Below are 6,000 nucleotides of genomic sequence, written 5' to 3'. Positions count from 1 at the left end.
ACCACTTATGTGATTCATCAAATATCTTCAACAAAAGCTTTGCTGATGAAACCCTCATCCGATCTGCAAGCCAAGCTTCCAAGCAAACAGGATAGCATTCGATCACTAGACCAAAACCAAATGACTAAATATGATCATGAGTGTCATGACTAAGCCAATTCCATAACCAAATCATACCAAATCCAAACCAACCAGAAACTGCTCAACCTAACGAGATCAAAAGGGTGTCGGTAAAGAATCCAAACAACTAGTGTTGACTTCAATGACAAAACATCAATGAAACACATAATCAATTCTTCCAAATGGCCAACAATCTCCCCCTTCAGCATTGATGGCAACACTAAATGTGAAAAACATCTAAGTACCAAGAAATGCCAAACAAGTCTCCCCCAATGGAAGACAACTAACAATCTCCCACGTAAAGATATAACAATGAAGTTCTAAAAAAAAGACCAAACTCCCCCTGTGAATGATATCTATGTAAAGCTCTGAATTATACATATATATCTCCCCCTAATGTATAAAAATCCTTAATTTTTTATTTTTCACATCAATATCTCTCCCCCTTTGACATCAATGCTAGAAATCTGACATAAATATCAAAATAAAAACATAAATCATTGAATCATAAAAATAACTACTCCCCCTGAGTAGTAGCATCCTGACATCAGTACTAGAATGAAAAATATCTCTAATAATGCATACCGGACTGATTCCAAACCACATCAATCAATTCTCTACCGAAGGGGCAGAAACCCCAATCTGTCTCTTAGGTACTCAAATGATTCTTTAGGCAAAGGTTTAGTGAAAATATCTACAATCTATTCTTTAGTGTTCACGTAAACCAATCTAACTTCATTTGCTTCCACCTTTTCCTTTAAAAAGTTGTACTATGCTTTATCTTAGAAATATCAATAGCAGTAGAGTTATCATAGTGAATAACTACCAGTTCATTAGAATCCACCTTTATATCCTTCAACATTTTCTTCATCCATAAAACTTGTGTACAGTTAGTAGCAGCAGCAACATACTCAGCTTCAACAGTAGATAAAGAAGTACATGACCATTTCTTGCTGATCCATGAAGCCAACTTCTTTCCAAGAAATAAATCTCCATCGAAAGTACTTTTCCGGTCATCAACATCTCCAACCCAATCAACATCTCTATATGCACATAAATTCAAGTCATCATCCTTAGCGTACCACAAACCATATTCTGATGTACCGTGTAAGTATCTAAAAATCCTTTTCACCACACTCTCAATATTTTCTCTAAGATCACTCTGAAATCTTGATATAATACAAACAACATTCATTATGTCAAGCCTAGTATGAGTCAAATAAAGAAGACCTCCAATCATAGATTTTTATCTAGTAGGATTTACCGGTACATAAACATCTTTTCTTGTCAATTTATCACTTCTAACCATAAGAGTACTTACCAGTTTATAATCTCCCATGCCAAATTTCTTCAAAAAGTCCTTAACATACTTAGTTTGACAGGTGAAAATACCTTTGTTAGTTTGAGTAATTTGCAAACCTAAGAAGAATTTAATTTCCCCAATCATAAACATTTCAAATTCTTTTTTTATATTGGTATCAAATTCCTTTCATATCTTATCTTCAGCTCCAAAAATGATGTCATCAACAAATACTTCAATAATTAGTATATCATCATCAGTGATCTTATAATACAAATTACTATCAGCATTACCCTTAGTAAAACCAAGCTTCAAAAGATATTTATCCAACCTTGCATACCAAGCTCTGGGTGCCTGTTTTAATCCATATAAATCTTTCCATAACCTGCAAACCATGTTTGTATCATTTGATAGTAAAAACCTATCAGGTTGCTCAATATAAACTTCCTCATCAATATCCCCATTCAAAAATGCACACTTAACATCCATCTGATAAACCTTGTAGTTTTTATGGGTAGCATAGGCAAGAAATAATCTTAAAGCTTCAATCCTATTTACATGCAAAAGTCTCTCCATAATCAATTCCTTCCTTCTAAGAATATCCTTTACAAACCAATCAAGCCTTATTCCTGTAGCATCCTAAAATTGTGACACTTGCAATTTCGACTGCATTTGGGTCTTCACGATGGCGGCGCAACGTTGAACCTAAATGGAGACCCCGAAACCTTCTTGTGACATCAAAAACTGCATATTTCTGCACCTTGGCATGATCCTTCCTTGCACCCTGCTGTCCTGGGAGGTCGAACCATGGCACCCAGTGCCCTAGTCCTTCTGGACCATGGCGCCTAGCGCCCTGGTCCCTGGCCCTATTCTGGGCCCGGTCTCTTGTTGGGCATCAGGTCTTTAAGTTTGCAATTCGGAAAATGATGTTCCTAGGTTGGCCTAAGGTCGAAAAAATCAGTCTCTCAACCCTAATTGACAAGTATATAAACTACTTTTCCTCTCCTAGAAAGGGACAGAAAGGAAATAAGAAAGAGCAAGACACGGAAGCAACATTCAAACATTCAAACATTCAAGCATTCAAGCATTCCTTCAAGCAATTGAGCATTCTAAGTCTCCATTCAAGGCTAGGTGTTGCATTCAAGACAAGGATTCAACCATTGAAGAGGAGATCACTTACAACATACAACATACAACATCATTACACCTTCGCATGTAAGAATACAAACATTCTTACAACAAGGTATCAGTACTTGTTTACATTACAAACATTTACATTTACAACATTCTCATTTCTTGGTTAATTCCAAAATCGGGGTTTGACCTAAAGGCAAACCCCTAATCCCTAACCCCCCAATCATCCTCTCTTTTCTGTGTGTAGGTTGCAGGTACGCGGCTATAATTGAAGATCTGGAATCCTTGTGCAGAGACGAACAGATCCCCCTTCATTTCGTGGATTTTTCAGAGGACTTTGTGCACTTCGGGCGCCATCATCCTCACAACTTTCGCTCAAATTTGTAGAACAGCACTGTCTCAACATTTTACTACAATTTTAGGTCCGTAGCTTCATCCTGTGTCCCTATCTCTGTCTATAAGCGAATCTTTCTTACGTTACATGCATTCCTAGTTCAATCATTCTATCTACATTCTTTACAAAAGAGGGTATCCTTGATGTCTTAACCCTTGAAACTCATTTAGAATCTAGTCTTGCATTGTGTGGGATTGGATCTTGTGGGTTTTAGCCCCTCTTTTGAATGTAAAGTCTCTCCTAAGTGAAAACCGTCAACCCTAGTGACCCTCTTTTCTCTCTCCTTGGAGTGGAGTGGGGGGAACACCTAGGGTTCAATTTTTCTGCTTTACATTTTGGTGAACCCGACATGAACATCCTAATTCTGATTATTCATGGTTAGATCTGAAAAATTTGCTTCCTTAATTACATTTCCATGTTTGATCTTTTGCAAATTTTAGAGGTTAATTGCATAAAAACCCTAAAAATTTCTTTTTAATAATTGAGCTTGTGAAATGTTTAAATGTTAATGCTTGTTTTAGATCTACCCTTCTATTGCAAATTGTCAATTCATATTTGTGCTTTACTTTTGAAAATTAAGTGGTTAAGTGTCAAAACCCTAATTTTTAAAACCTTCTTGATTCAACCTTTAACCAATGATTTCACTGATCAAAACACCTCCAAATAGACTGTAACTTTGGATTCCGCAACAAAATCATAATATCTGTCATCCCTGAAAATTTTGAAAAAAGTTACGAGGACCGTGTGCACCCCAAGCGCCATTGTCCCTGACATTTTTTCTGAAATTTCGGGAGCTAGATCTTACTGTATTTTCCTGCTAAAATCCAGAATTTTGGCTGATTTTATCAATTCTAACACTTTCAAAATTAAAGTCAAAGTTGGTCTAGTGATTGCTGGGATTAAGGCTTATAATCATTCAAAAAATTGTCAAAATTAAAATTCATATCAAAATTGTGTTTCTTACAGTCCTAAATCTGAAAAGTGTGTTAGCATTCATTCGAAATTTCAGTGCTTTATTCAAATTTTTGCAGTTTGTGACTTTTGAAATTAAGTGTTTAATTGCTGCAACTTTGATTTCCACTTTCAAATTTGAATTTTGCATGAAATTGAGTCAACTTTTAAATTTCAAAGCCAGCATTGCTTTCAGTATTCCCTCTAAAATCATAAAATTCAAAATTTCATTTTCCCTCTCTTTTTCAAAATTCAAAATTTGCATTTTTCAACAATCTTGGTAGGGTTCAATTTTGATTGCAACTTTAATTTGGCCTAGCTACAGATCATAAAATCACTCAATTTTTTCAGATTAGCTTTAAAATCATCATAACTTTCACCCCTGAAAATTTTGAAAAAAGTTGCGAGGACCGTGTGCACTCCGTTCACCACAGTCCCCGACATTTTTTCCGAAATTTTGGGAGATTGTCCTGATTGTATTTAACAGCTTAAATTTAGGAGATTGGCTGATTTTATTGAAATTTGCTACCTCTAAAATTCAAAATCTTCTCTCTCTCTTTAGTGCATGAGTTTTACAACAAAAATCCCTACTTACACTATTCCCGTTAGACGAAGCCTTAGAATTAAGTCTTTCAAAGGTGTAATTACCGAGGAGATGGAACCTAATTTGAATGGCCTTTTTAATGAGAACATGGGTAATTCCTCTAATCCTCTTAATGATGAAGAAGCTCTCCATGAGGTTTTTGTAGAACAACTTTTGAAATTGGATAACCAATTTTATGATTTTAGACAATGAATGTCTCAAGAATACCCCGATAGTCAAGCTCTTTCATTAATTGAGGGTCTAAAATGTATGGTTCAAAGTGATAAGAATGGAATTGATATTTTGCGTAGTATTGCACACATCGTGGATTTGAATGTGATGCCTATGAAAAGTTGTGCCGAAACTTTAGGTTATACACAACCTCCTACACAAGTTAATCATTCCATTCCTTTGACAACTTCTATTGCTAGTATACCTACTTTTACATCAAACATAATGACTACTTCAATACAAGACATTCCACCTATGATCACCAGTCATGGGGGCAATCCTTCTTCTTCAATCAACCCTCTTCCTTCATTCAATCCAACTTCTTCATTCATTCCTTCAATGAGTGTTCCTATTTCATCTCCACAAATAAACACGACGCAAGGGGGCAATTCATTCAACCCTTCCATTCCTCCTTGTAGTGTTCCTCCTTTCCAACCATCTCCTATGACTAACTATCATAGTGTCCCACCACCTTACTCTCAATCAATACCTTCTTTCAATAACATAATACCTCCATGACAATCTAACACGTCTAATATGAACTCTTCAACTGAAGCAACCATTAACAATCTTGCACAAACTGTCTCTTCTTTATAGCAACAAATTGCCTCTATGAATCAATCTAAGTCTAGTGTGCCCACATTTGATGTTGCGAGCCCACTTTCTCTTGACATTGTTTGAGCTATCCCCCCTAAGCATGTTGAAATCCCACAATTGGAGCTTTTTAATGGTAAGGGTGATCCTCTAACACATGTTAAGACCTTTCAAACAATATGTACCGATTTTGCTTATGACCAAAGGTTGCTTGCAAAACTGTTTACTAGAACATTAAGAGATAAAGCCCTACAATGGTATTGCTTGTTTCCTTCTTATTCTGTTACTTCTTTCGAACAACTTGCAAATGCTTTTATTCAACAATTTCAAAACAATATAAGTCCTAATGTTACTTTGATTGATTTAATGCATTGTAAACAAGGTGTTAAAGAAAAAGTGACTGATTTCATTGGTAGATATAAGCATCTGTATGCTCAAATTTCTTTTCCAGTACCTAACAATGATATTCAAAGAATCTTTATTTCTAACTTACAAAAAGATATTAGAGAAAAACTTCTATTTTCTGAGTTTACTTCTTTCCAACAGTTGTGCGCAACTCTTCACAATTATCAACTAACTGTGAGTCAAATGGAACAAGCAAATCATATGGCTCCGAGTGATAAGGGTGATAGTAGTCAACAACCATTTGGGAAGTTTAAACCGAATAGAGAGTCAATTAAATTCAATGAAAAC

The sequence above is a fragment of the Cryptomeria japonica genome, chromosome 9 (genome assembly GCF_030272615.1).
Source record: "Cryptomeria japonica chromosome 9, Sugi_1.0, whole genome shotgun sequence".
NCBI classification, from domain to species: Eukaryota; Viridiplantae; Streptophyta; class Pinopsida; order Cupressales; family Cupressaceae; genus Cryptomeria; species Cryptomeria japonica.
Note: the sequence above shows the minus strand (reverse complement) of the source record.